A 13,750-nucleotide genomic window follows, 5' to 3' on the forward strand; every position below is an offset into this window, starting at 1 on the left:
CTAAGGGACTGATGACCTCAGATGTTAACTCCCATAGTGCTCAGAGCCATTTCAACCATTTTTTTTTTAGTCCTGCATAAATATCAAAACTCTGAAATTGCATTAGTGAATGTATGGGGCTAGAGGATAGCAGTATAGAGCACCGACAAATAACGTGGTATCGCCTTAGTTTGACTCCTACATTTGCGATAATACCAGATCGCTTCAGCGAACACAAAACAGATAAAGCTAATACGTGGTCCAGAATGAGATTTTCACTCTGCAGCGGAGTGTGCGCTGATATGAAACTTCCTGGCAGATTAAAACTGTGTGCCCGACCGAGACTCGAACTCGGGACCTTTGCCTTTCGCGGGCAAGCGCTCTACCAACTTTTTTTTTTTTTTTTAATCTTTATTATGGAACAAACGGAGAGTACATATATATATACACAAAGCAAAAGTTCTTTAAGGTACCAGTTAAACATATACAAAGGAGTGTTAGGTAAGGAAATTATTAGAATAACATGAAATACAACAAATTAGAACATATCCTGTTTTCCTTTTTTTTGTTTTTTTTTGTTTTTGTTTAAAAATTTGTATTGAACAAACTAAAAGTACATATATATTCACTATGCAAGAGTTCTTCAAGGTACCATTTAAAAATATACAAATGATGGTTAGTTAAACAAAAAAAAATATTAAAAAAGAAAAACATTAAATACAACAAAATATAACATATTCTGTGTTCTTCCTTTTTTTTGTTTTTTTTATTTAAAAAAAAATAAAATAAAATAAAATAAAATAAAATAAAATTGTGTTTGTTTGTGGTCGATGCATGAGAACGTGGATAAGGGTGTTGCATCATGTGACAGGTAGGCATGGTACACCCCAACTTTGAGGGGGGTCAAGAAAGACGCTGCGGAGATAACCGGCAAAAGTTTGTCGGTAAGATGGTTTTCGGGTGAGGGTGCTATGCGCGGTCACAACTTTGTACCAGAAGTCAAGGACTGTATGCGGACCACTCCGAAAGAGATATTCTAAAGCCTGTCCTCGAAACCAGATTAGGGTATGGTGCTTAGCAAGAGGGTAGTGGAATGTCTGGGGCAACAACAGGAAATCCGGGGTTACCGTCGTTGGCGGGGCACGGAGGTAAAAGCCCACGATTCGTTGGATGAGGAGCCATACGTTTTGTTTCAGGGGGCACGTAAGACGGTGCTCGTCGGTGTCTTCGAGCTGACAGTCAGGGCAGAGTGGGGAGGTGGCCAGTCCTATGCGATAAAGTCGACTATTTGTCGGGAATTTTCCATAGACTAAAACATACCAGAGTGCAGACACAGACGACGGTAAAAAGGGTGCATGCACACACCCCCAAACCGTGCGCCAGTTAATGTCAGGATGCTGTAGCACCATGGGGTCGCAAGGGTTGGACAGCATAAACAAACGATAATAATCTTTTGTACGGGGAGGACGGGTGACTGGAAGATCGGCCCGAACGTAGCTGAGTTCTATGAAACAATTGGCGACGTAGTACAATAATGGAGAAATAGGTACCACATTGATTGGTGGATCGAGAGAAGCTGGTCGGAGGATATCTAAGAGACAGCGTGTTAATGACGGGACCGGCCCCTGCCAGTGCCGCAACAGAGTGTGGACAAAGAGTGCAGAAGAGCGTGCCCGCACGTTGATGAGTCCGAGGCCACCTTTTGCAGGAGGCAGTGTTAGAGTGTTGTAGCGGACTTTGAAAAGTGCCCCTGCGGACACGAAATATCCAAAGGCTGATTGGATGCGGCGGCCAAGGAGTAACGGCAGTGGGAGGATCTGGGCGACGTGTACCAGTTTAGGGGCGACATAGATGTTTACATAGGACACACGTTGGAGTTGGTTTAAGTTACGGTGCACTTGACCGCGGACATGGTGCCGAATCGACTGCAAAAGCCGCCGGTAAGCCAGGGCCACTGTGCGGTGTGTGGAGCTCGTAAATTCGATACCCAAGTAACGAAGGGTGGCACTAACTGGGAGTGGGGTCGGCACCATAGCCGGGAGGCCGCGCCCAATGTGCATCATAGTCGATTTACGGACATTAAGAATGCTACCAGAAAGACGTCCATACTGCTGGATCCATTGGATGGCGTCATTGAATTCCGTGGAGGAGCAGGTGAGAAAGAGGAGATCGTCCGCATAAGCCCTACAGTGAAAGGTGTGGTCACGCAAAGTGAGGCCCTGCAGTCGAGAGGTAAGTCCAGTGATGAGGGGCTCAAGTGCAATGGCATACAGTAAAGTAGACATAGGGCATCCTTGACGCACAGAGCGGCGTATAGGAATCGGTCCTACAAGCCTCCCATTGACTTGTACCATCGAGACCGCGGGAAGGAGTAACCGGCGAATGGCATCGACAAAAAGCAATGGGAACCCCAGACGTGTCGCCACCATGAGGAGGAAAGGGTGTCGAACGCGATCAAAGGCACTCGTGAAATCGACGGATACCAGACTCTCCTGCGAACCTTGCAGAACTAGCACTCCTGAAAGAAAGGATATTGCGGAGACATGGCTTAGCCACAGCCTGGGGGATGTTTCCAGAATGAGATTTTCACTCTGCAGCGGAGTGTGTGCTGATATGAAACTTCCTGGCAGATTAAAACTGTGCGCCCGATCGAGACTCGAACTCGGGACCTTCTGTAAAGTTTGGAAGGTAGAAGTAAAGCTGTGAGACCGGGCGTGAGTCGTGCTTCGGTAGCTCAGTTGGTAGAGCGCTTGCCCGCGAAAGGCAAAGGTCCCGAGTTCGAGTCTCGGTCGGGCACACTGTTTTAATCTGCCAGGAAGTTTATAATACGTGGTGTCGATAGCTACGATGCCACGGCGTAAGTTAAGTTGGCACTACTACGAGACACCGACGACAGCGCCCTTTAGCAGGCGCTGTTGAGATCTACGAGCACCGCTGCAGATTCAGCCCATTTGATCAAGAGCAGACGGCCGGGAATCTTTGATTCAGCTTGAGACTGCGCTCATCCGTACAAAGTTATGTATGCCTCTGTATACAGGGTGTTATAAAAAGGTACGGCCAAACTTTCAGGAAACATTCCTCATACACAAATAAAGAAAAGATGTTATGTGGACATGTGTCCGGAAACGCTTAATTTCCATGTTAGAGTTCATTTTAGTTTCGTCAGTGTGTACTGTACTTCCTCGATTCACCGCCATGATTTCATACGGGATACTCTAACTGTGCTGCTAGAACGCGTGCCTTTACAAGTACGACACAACATGTGGTTCATGCACGATGGAGCTCCTGCACATTTCAGTCGAAGTGTTCGTACGCTTCTCAACAACAGATTCGGTGACCGGTGGATTGGTAGAGGCGGACCAATTCCATGGCCTCCACGCTCTCCTGACGTCAACCCTCTTGACTTTCATTTATGGGGGCATTTGAAAGCTCTTGTCTACGCAACCCCGATACCAAATGTAGAGACTCTTCGTGCTCGTATTGTGGACGGCTGTGATACAATACGCCATTCTCCAGGGCTGCATCAGCGCATCAGGGATTCCATGCGACGGAGGGTGGATGCATGTATCCTCGCTAACGGAGGACATTTCGAACATTTCCTGTAACAAAGTGTTTGAAGTCACGCTGGTACGTTCTGTTGCTGTGTGTTTCCATTCCATGATTAATGTGATTTGAAGAGAAGTAATAAAATGAGCTCTAACATGGAAAGTAAGCGTTTCCGGACACATGTCCACATAACATATTGTCTTTCTTTGTGTGTGAGGAATGTTTCCTGAAAGTTTGGCCGTACCTTTTTGTAACACCCTGTATACTCGGACTCCTGCTCCTACTTGCTTCCTTCATTCGGCCAACGTTTCAGTTTTCAGCAGCAGACCCACGCGCCGCCTTCCTGGCGGGATACAAAATAATACAGCATACAACAAGATGGAGGGGGACGTAACGGGAGCAGTAAAATGCAGATCTATAGAAAGTTCGAAGGCCTATCCTGGAGCGTGCTGCGCAGGCATGGATAGCTCACAAAGCTCCAGCTACATAAATCGTATCAGTAGACAAAAGAATGCTGCATACTGGAGGGAAAATTTCAATATAAACCGACAGCATCACTGCACCCAGCGTTAAACGTCGAACCTATCATCGACAGATTGATTACGAAATATGCGACAAATAGTGATCTGTGATAGTTAATTGAAGCCCTCAGCTGCTGACAGGTGTTGTTGATACACATCGATGGGGACAGCTGAAAATGTATGCCCCGACCGGGACTCGAACCCGGGATCTCCTGCTTACATGGCAGACGCTCTATCCATCTTAGCCTTACAATGTCAATCACGTAACTGTGATAAAAGACAAATGTATTCCCGAAATTTTAGTACCCTACATTCATTTTTTTCGGTTGCGATTTTTTTCCGTCATTGCGTTTGCTCTATGTAACGTGTCTTGGAGCAGTTTACTTTTGTTGTGTGGCGGAGATCAGATGTAGAGTGTAAAACTGTCTCTGCGGCTGTACGCTTCTGTACACATTGAAAGAGTATTTATCGTTTTCATTTGTGATGCTTATGTCAAGAAAGCCAAATCAGCAAAATTAAAAAGACGGAAGAAGATATGCGCCGAAGGTAGATCGGACGAAGCCAGAGAGTGAATGAGTTGTAGAGGCGCAGCTCAGCGCGGCCTTGACTTTTCCCGCAGTGGGCGCGCGGTCTGCGGGACTGGGTTCGCGCCCCGCCCGGCGTCTTGGCGGCGCCTCTTGCGCAACCACTCAGACCCACTAACCTTTGCCGGCTGCAGGTGGGGGTCCCAGGAAGTCGCTGCCACGTCCAATGTTGTTGGCTCTCATATGAAAAAGGTGTCATTGTTCTCTCCTTGCCCCGCTGATTTCCGGATGGCTTCTACTCTAAAGTCGTACAGATGTTAGGTCTACTGACAGTGCAATGTTTGACAGCGTTACTAAACGACGTGTGGCTAATACGTAGGATCCCGACGGTATGGAAAACAGCTACAGCAGCAGTGATTAAAAAAGGAAAGGTTAGAGACGCGGTAACAACAATAAGCTATGGACCTACTTGCTCATTAAACGTCTTGGCCGAAGTTGAGCAGCGTCTGCTCTGTGATCGGTTGCAGGTGCACAGGGAGCTCTTGGGTCTAACCCTGTGTAAATGTGGATTCAGAAAAGGGAAGTCTATAGATGATAAGATTAATAATGCTCTTAAAATTGTAGAAAATTCGATAACGAAGTATGCAGTCGCATTCGATAATCTTTGGTGGGCTTCGATGTTAGTACGCCTTCGACGTCTCAGGGTACCCAAACGCATCTATAAGAGCTTTGTACACTACTGGCCATTAAAATTGCTACACCAAGAAGAAATGCAGATGATAAACGGGTATTCATTTGACAAATACATTATACTAGAACTAACACGTGATTACATTTTCACGCGATTTGGGTGCATAGATCCTGAGAAATCAGTGCCCAGAACAACCACCTCAGGCCCTAATAACGGCCTTGATACGCCTGGGCATTGAGTCAGACAGAGCTTGGATGGCGTGTACAGGTACAGCTGCCCATGCAGCTTCAACACGATACCATAGTTCATCAAGAGTAGTGACTGGCGTATTGTGACGAGTCAGTTGCTCGGCCACGATCGACCAGACGTTTTCAGTTGGTGAGAGATCTGGAGAGTGTGCTGGCCAGGGCAGCAGTCGAACATTTTCTGTATCCAGAAAGGCCCGTACAGGACTTGCAACATGCGGTAGTGCATTATCCTGCTGAAATGTAGGGTTTCGCAGCAATCGAAAGAAGGGTAGAGCCACGGGTCGTAACACATCTGAAATGTAACGTCCACTGTTCAAAGTGACGTCAATGCGAACAAGAGGTGACCGAGACATGCAACGAATGGCACCCCGTACCATTACGCCGGGTGATACGCCAGTATGGCGATGACGAACACACGCTTCCAATGTGCGTTCACCGCTATGTCGCCAAACACGGATGCGTCCATCATGATGCTGTAAACAGAACCTGGAAACATCCGAAAAAATGACGTTTTGCCATTAGTGCACCCAAGCTCATCCTTAAGTACACCATCGCAGGCGCTCCTGTTTGTGATGCAGTGTCAAGGGTAACCGCAGCGGTGGTCTCCGAGCTGATAGTCCATGCTGCTGCAAAGGTCGTCGAACTGTTTGTGCAGATGGTTGTCGTCTTGCAAACGTCCCCATCTGTTGACTCAGGGATCGAGACGTGGCTGCACGATCCGTTACAGCCATGCGGATAAGATGTCTGTCATCTCGAATGCTAGCGGTACGAGGCCGTTGGGACCCAGCACGGCGTTCCGTATTACCCTCCTGAACCCACCGATTCCATATTCTGCTAACAGTCATTGGATCTCGACCAACGTGAGCAGCAGTGTCGCGATACGATAAACCGAAATCGCGATAGGCTACGATCCGACCTTTATCAAAGGAGGAAACGTGATGATACTCATTTCTCCTCCTTACACGAGGCGTCACAACAACGTTTCACCAGGCAACGCCGGTCAACTGCTGTTTGTGTATGAGAAATCGGTTGGAAATTTTCCTCATGTCAGGACGTTGTAGGTATCGCCACCGGCACCAACCTTGTGTGAATGCTCTGAAAAGTTAATCATTCGCATATCACAGCATCTTCTTCCTGTCGGTTAAATTTCGCGACTGTAGCACGTCATCTTCGTGGTGCAGCAATTTTAATGGCCAGTAGTGTAGATTATTGTAGTGGAGGCAGCGTCCAATGGCTTGCGGGGCACACCAAGGTAATAATAAAGGTTACCAAGAGGCGTCATCAAGGCCCCATAAATGGTACACTGTTCTGGGATCTTAATACTCAATCCCTGTTACATGTGTTAGACGGGGAAGACCCTATTGAATGTCTTGTTGTATACGCTTATGATATTCTAGTAGTTATGTATGTCGACTCCAGGGCGAGACATGAGGAAAAGACGAATGATTTTCTTGCCCAGATATAGCACTGGTGGAAGAGCAACAAACTGACTGTAGCTGTTCATAAAACCACATACATACTTCTGAAGGGAAGAAATACTTCCCTGAGGCTTGCCGGAATAACTGTAACATGCAGCACTTTTTGTAAATATTTAGACATTCTTCTAGACGAGCAAAGAAACTTTCTACGACATGTAAGATATGTTACTCAGAAAGTGGCCGAAATTATGCACAAAGATTGCTCGTGCTGGCACTGCCGACTATAAATTACCGATGCATGCCCCGAGCGGGGTGGCGCAGTGCTTAGCACACCGCACTCGCATTCGGGAGGACGACGATTGAAACCCGCGACCGGCCATCCTTCTTTATGGTTTCCATGATTTCTCTAAATCGTTTCAGGCACACGCCGAGATGATTCCGTTGGAAGGACTCGGCCGATTTCCTTCCCTACCCTTCCCTCATCCAATGGGACCGATGATCTCGCTGTTTGGCGCCCCCCCCCCCCTCCCCCCTCAAATCATCCATCCATCCAACCGTTGCATGTGGTGCGGTCATATCACCACGAAGCTATCCTCAACGCCATTGTGGGCTTCCCTGCCTGCGTCTGGGTGCATCGCATCACACTGGGCAGCTACAAAACAATACTGCAACGAATTCAGCGGTGCGAACTTCTGGGGCTCAACAGTGCATTTCGCACTACACCTGTAGAGGGTTTACTGATGTTTCTCGGTATATGTCCGATGGATATAGTGGTACGTCAGAGGCCAGCGCTGCTTTGCTTGTGGCGTGAGCAATGTGATCGTGTGTACGAGATCACACGGATTCATATTGCAAATTAAAGACATTTACGATTCTGGAAGTTAGATGAATGACAGTCAAACTGGGGCACTAAGAGCACTGCATGGCGTGTTAACAAACATACTGCCAAGCATCAGCAACAGGCTCTAACCGAGCGACGCTGCCCCCACTAGAGGTATGCTGCACCTATTAACAGGTCACGGTCCATTTCCCAACTATTTGAATCGAGTTTGATGTAATAACACACCAGTGAATGTGGACAGGAAGATTTCTCTGATCATCTCGTTCTCAGATGCCCGCTTTTCAGGTAGGGAGAGAGAGAGACTGCAGACAATTGGACTGCGAGCTGCAAACAACTGTAAGTGGCCAAAACTTGTGTACTACAGTCAGTATGATAGAACAGCCAATAGCTAAAACTTAACTGCTTAACTTTCAGTCTATAAGATAAAGTGGACGCTCTGAACATCAAAATAATGGCAACAAATCACAAGAAGCATTTCCTCAATTATACACTCCTGGAAATGGAAAAAAGAACACATTGACACCGGTGTGTCAGACCCACCATACTTGCTCCGGACACTGCGAGAGGGCTGTACAAGCAATGATCACACGCACGGCACAGCGGACACACCAGGAACCGCGGTGTTGGCCGTCGAATGGCGCTAGCTGCGCAGCATTTGTGCACCGCCGCCGTCAGTGTCAGCCAGATTGCCGTGGCATACGGAGCTCCATCGCAGTCTTTAACACTGGTAGCATGCCGCGACAGCGTGGACGTGAACCGTATGTGCAGTTGACGGACTTTGAGCGAGGGCGTATAGTGGGCATGCGGGAGGCCGGGTGGACGTACCGCCGAATTGCTCAACACGTGGGGCGTGAGGTCTCCACAGTACATCGATGTTGTCGCCAGTGGTCGGCGGAAGGTGCACGTGCCCGTCGACCTGGGACCGGACCGCAGCGACGCACGGATGCACGCCAAGACCGTAGGATCCTACGCAGTGCCGTAGGGGACCGCACCGCCACTTCCCAGCAAATTAGGGACACTGTTGCTCCTGGGGTATCGGCGAGGACCATTCGCAACCGTCTCCATGAAGCTGGGCTACGGTCCCGCACACCGTTAGGCCGTCTTCCGCTCACGCCCCAACATCGTGCAGCCCGCCTTCAGTGGTGTCGCGACAGGCGTGAATGGAGGGACGAATGGAGACGTGTCGTCTTCAGCGATGAGAGTCGCTTCTGCCTTGGTGCCAATGATGGTCGTATGCGTGTTTGGCGCCGTGCAGGTGAGCGCCACAATCAGGACTGCATACGACCGAGGCACACAGGGCCAACACCCGGCATCATGGTGTGGGGAGCGATCTCCTACACTGGCCGTACACCACTGGTGATCGTCGAGGGGACACTGAATAGTGCACGGTACATCCAAACCGTCATCGAACCCATCGTTCTACCATTCCTAGACCGGCAAGGGAACTTGCTGTTCCAACAGGACAATGCACGTCCGCATGTATCCCGTGCCACCCAACGTGCTCTAGAAGGTGTAAGTCAACTACCCTGGCCAGCAAGATCTCCGGATCTGTCCCCCATTGAGCATGTTTGGGACTGGATGAAGCGTCGTCTCACGCGGTCTGCACGTCCACCACGAACGCTGGTCCAACTGCGGCGCCAGGTGGAAATGGCATGGCAAGCCGTTCCACAGGACTACATCCAGCATCTCTACGATCGTCTCCATGGGAGAATAGCAGCCTGCATTGCTGCGAAAGGTGGATATACACTGTACTAGTGCCGACATTGTGCATGCTGTGTTGCCTGTGTCTATGTGCCTGTGGTTCTGTCAGTGTGATCATGTGATGTATCTGACCCCAGGAATGTGTCAATAAAGTTTCCCCTTCCTGGGACAATGAATTCACGGTGTTCTTATTTCAATTTCCAGGAGTGTAGATAATGATAGCCACACACACACACACACACACACACACACACACACTCACACACACATACATACGCGAGCCAAAGAAACTGGTACACCCGCCTAACATCGTGTAGGGCCCCCGAGAGCACGCAGGACTGCCGCAACACGACGTGGCATGGACTCGACTAATGTCTGAAGTACTGCTGGAGGGAACTGACGCCATGAATCCTGCTGGGCTGTCCATAAATCCATACGAGTATGAGGGGGTGGAGGTCTCTTGTGAACAGCGTTTTGCAATGCATCGCAGATATGCTCAATAATGTTCATGTCTGGGGAGTGTGGTGACCAGCGGAAGTGTTTAAACTCAGAACGTGTTCCTGGAGCCACCCTGTGGCAATTCTGGATGCGTGGGGTGTCGCATTGTCCTGCTGGAATTGCCCCATTCCAGCTGCACACGCCCCACACCATTACAGAGCCTCCATCATCTTGAACAGTCCCCCTGCTAACATGCAGGGTCCATGGATTCATGAGGTTGTCTCCGTACCTGCACATGCCCATGCACCCGATGCAATATGAAACGAATCTCGTCCGAGCAGGCAACGTGTTTGTAGTCATAAACAGTCTGATGTCGGTGTTGACGGGCCCAGACGAGGCGTAAAGCTTTGTGTCGTGCAATCATCAAGGGTACACGAGTGAGCCTTCGGCTCCGAAAGCCCATACAGTGAAAAATTAAACCGCGTGTACCTAATGCAAATTTGGGAAAAGCAATCGTCACCGAAGTCAATTTGTCGGTAAAGAGGGAGGAAAGGGTTGCATCTAAATGAAAGGAAAAATGCAAATGAAACTGGTGGAAATTAATTTTGAAAAGGGGTAAAGTTAATAAAGAAAGTAAATGTGCGGTCGTTACGTTAGCAATTAACTAGCGGTAATTAGATATTTGAGATTTGGGGGAAATTACGGTCGCCAGTCCTAAGAACAATTACTATAGTAACTGAAAAAAATGGTTCAAATGGCTCTGAGCACTATGGGACTCAACTGCTGAGGTCATTAGTCCCCTAGAACTTAGAACTAGTTAAACCTAACTAACCTAAGGACATCACAAACATCCATGCCTGAGGCAGGATTCGAACCTGCGACCGTAGCGGTCTTGCGGTTCCAGACAGTAACTGAAAAAAGAAAGGTTATTACACATATAATTAGCACTAGAAGCGTGGCAACTGAAGGTTGACACGTGTAGTGTGAAAACTGAAAGTTTGTCAGAAGTAATAAATTTCGCTACACTCTGACTTAATTTAGCAAAAGAATTAATAAAACCGGAAAATCGAAAGTTAATTTAGTGACTGAAGTTAATAGTGAGCTTTCTTTCTGAAGCACATCGAAATTCAGTAAAATACGGTTAGTCTTGGACTACCTCAACAATCATTTCAAAAGCTACTTGAATCTACGCAATTTAGAAATAAGAGATTTAACTTTGAACTTGAATTAAATGATTCTGAACAATTAACAATAGTAAAATTTAGTACGTACCAAGCTGAGCTGCAGTCACAGGTAACTAAAATACGGTAACAAAACTCGCACTCTTAATTTGTGCTTGTGCAATCTAAATATTGTAGCCAGCTATGAATACCTTAACTGAACTTTGAAATTAAAGCAGTGAAATCGAATGATGCTGGCGTTTGAATTTCAACGACACTCGGGCTCATTTCGGAAAAGGAAGGGACCCTGCTTGGTAATGCAATTGGGACAATGAGCAACAAACGTTCATGCTAAGTTGCTGTAATTTTGTGATGCAACAATTTTAAAAGTTTGAAAAGCTGAAGTCTGCCATACAGTTCTAAAACTTTACGTGCTTCCAGTCTTCATTGTTGGTTGATTGAAGGTTTGAAGCCATCGATCGAGGAGGTGGTGACAGCCACTCATTGTCGGCCGTCGCTGTTGCAGAAGCTGGATGTTGGCGCGCCTTCTTCTCGGCATGGTCACCAGACGAAACGGGCTCTTGATGTGCGCCAGCTAATGCTTCCCGTCCGCGACACCATGTCAGAAACTATCGTCGCAAGTCGAGCGCAATTACATGCTGCCAAACCCCGAAAGCGCGGCAACTCGCGGGAGCTTCACACAACACACCTGCTCCACTGCACCACCCCAGCCAGACTCCCCCTCTGCTCTGCCCGCGCTCCACGCGGCAGAGTTAACACTACCAAAGATCCTAAACACTTTGGTTCTCCACACGACCTATTGATGTAATGATTCGATAGCATAGTTTCCCTAGGCCAGACCCAGCGTAAAAATACAAATTATCTTTACACAACAAACCAATTATACATCGACATAAATGCATATATATACAAATAGTAAAACAATTACAATATACAAAGACACAGAAACGTCATATATTCAGGTAACAAAATAAGGAAAAAAAATTATAGTACAATAGATGGAAATACGAAGATATGCATTTCCGGCGTTACAAGTTACGTCCCATAGTGCTCAGAGCCATTTGAATTTGATGATGTTTCGTTGAATAGCTCGCACGCTGACACTTGCTGATGGCCCAGCATTGAAGTCTGCAGCAATCTGCGCTCCTGTCACTCTGAACGACTCTCTTCAGTCGTCGTTGCTCCCGTTGTTGCAGAATATTTTCCTGGCCGCAGCGACGTCTGAGATTCGGTGTTTTACAAGATTTCTGACATTTATGGTACACTCGTGAAATGGTCGTACGAGAAAATCCCCACTTCGTCGCTACCTCGGAGATGCTGTGACCCGTCGCCCGTGCACTAACTATAACACCAAGTTCAAACTCGCTAAAATCTTGATAACTGCCATTGTAGCAGCAGCAACCGCTCTAACAACTGCACCAGACACTTGCTGTCTTATATAGGCGTTGCCCACAGCAGCGCCGTATTCTGCCTGTTTACATATATCTGTGTTTCAATACGCACACCTATACCAGTTTCTTTGGCGCTTCAGTGTAGTTATTATAACATGCTTTCGATTTCGAAAATACTCTCACTGTACGTTGGGTTTCCGCAACAAATAATTTCGTAACTCATTCGTGAACTCAAACAAGTGGAATAAACTACATGGTCTGGAGAAAAAGTAAAGCACTTAGAAGACATGGTCAGGTGTCAATGTAGCTTTCTACATGTACACACCATCTGTGGGTACGTAAATGATCAGAGCTGCAGCTCTCTGTGACATGTAGAATGAGTGCCAGATTGTAATGGTGTTGAAATTCTTCCAATCCATATGTGGCATACAGCACACCAGTGCTTAACATATTAGTTAAAAACAGTGTTTGTTGCAATTTTGTTTTTTTTATTTTTCAACGACGTGTTTCGCCTTCTTTAGACATCTTCAGGTTATCTTTTCCAGATGGACGCGAGAGGCACCAAGATCTGCATAAAGCTCCTGTGAACGGGAACGTGTTTTGCAGATCGTGGTGCCTCTCGCGTCCATCTAGAAAAGATAACCTGAAGATGCCTACATAAGGCGAAAAGCGTCGTTGAAAAATAAAAAAAAACCAAAATTGCAGCCAACTGTTTTTAACCAATACTGTAATGATGTTGTTTGTCCGCAGCTCGTGGTCGTGCGGTAGCGTTCTCGCTTCCCACGCCCGGCTTCCTGGGTTCGATTCCCGACGGGGTCAGGGATTTTCTCTGCCTCGTGATGACTGGGTGCTGTGTGATGTCCTTAGGTTAGTTACGTGTAAGTAGTTCTAAGTTCTAGGGGACTGATGACCATAGATGTTAAGTCCCATAGTGCTCAGAGCCATTTGAACCATTTTTTTTGTAATGATGTTGTTCGCGTGTTTTTGCTGTTACGAGGCATGGTAGGGAATACAAGGGGTGATAATAGCGTCAGATGTTACGTGATCACAGAGGAGATTAGGGTAAGAGGCAGCGTTACCAGCGTACCAGTGTAAGACAGCGTTATCAGCACAATCGTGTGAGACAGCGATATCAGCTCGTGACACAGATTAAAATGGCGTCATTGGGAGTCTCCATTTGGACGTCTGGTCCAGTTATGCAAAGTCATGATCCATGAGGCATTCGGACACGACAGTGGTCCGATGTTGGACTACATGGGAAGGTGAGGGCA

General features: G+C 47.4%; 1 non-coding gene across 1 annotated transcript; it reads left to right on the forward strand.

The window, feature by feature from the left end:
* Positions 1-2,701: 2,701 nt before the first annotated feature.
* Trnas-cga (transfer RNA serine (anticodon CGA)) lies at positions 2,702-2,776 on the forward strand. Its single transcript has one exon. It is a non-coding gene; the product is annotated as a tRNA-Ser (tRNA).
* The last annotated feature ends 10,974 nt before the right edge of the window (positions 2,777-13,750 follow it).

This window comes from Schistocerca serialis, chromosome 9 (assembly GCF_023864345.2).
Source record: "Schistocerca serialis cubense isolate TAMUIC-IGC-003099 chromosome 9, iqSchSeri2.2, whole genome shotgun sequence".
Taxonomy (NCBI): Eukaryota; Metazoa; Arthropoda; class Insecta; order Orthoptera; family Acrididae; genus Schistocerca; species Schistocerca serialis.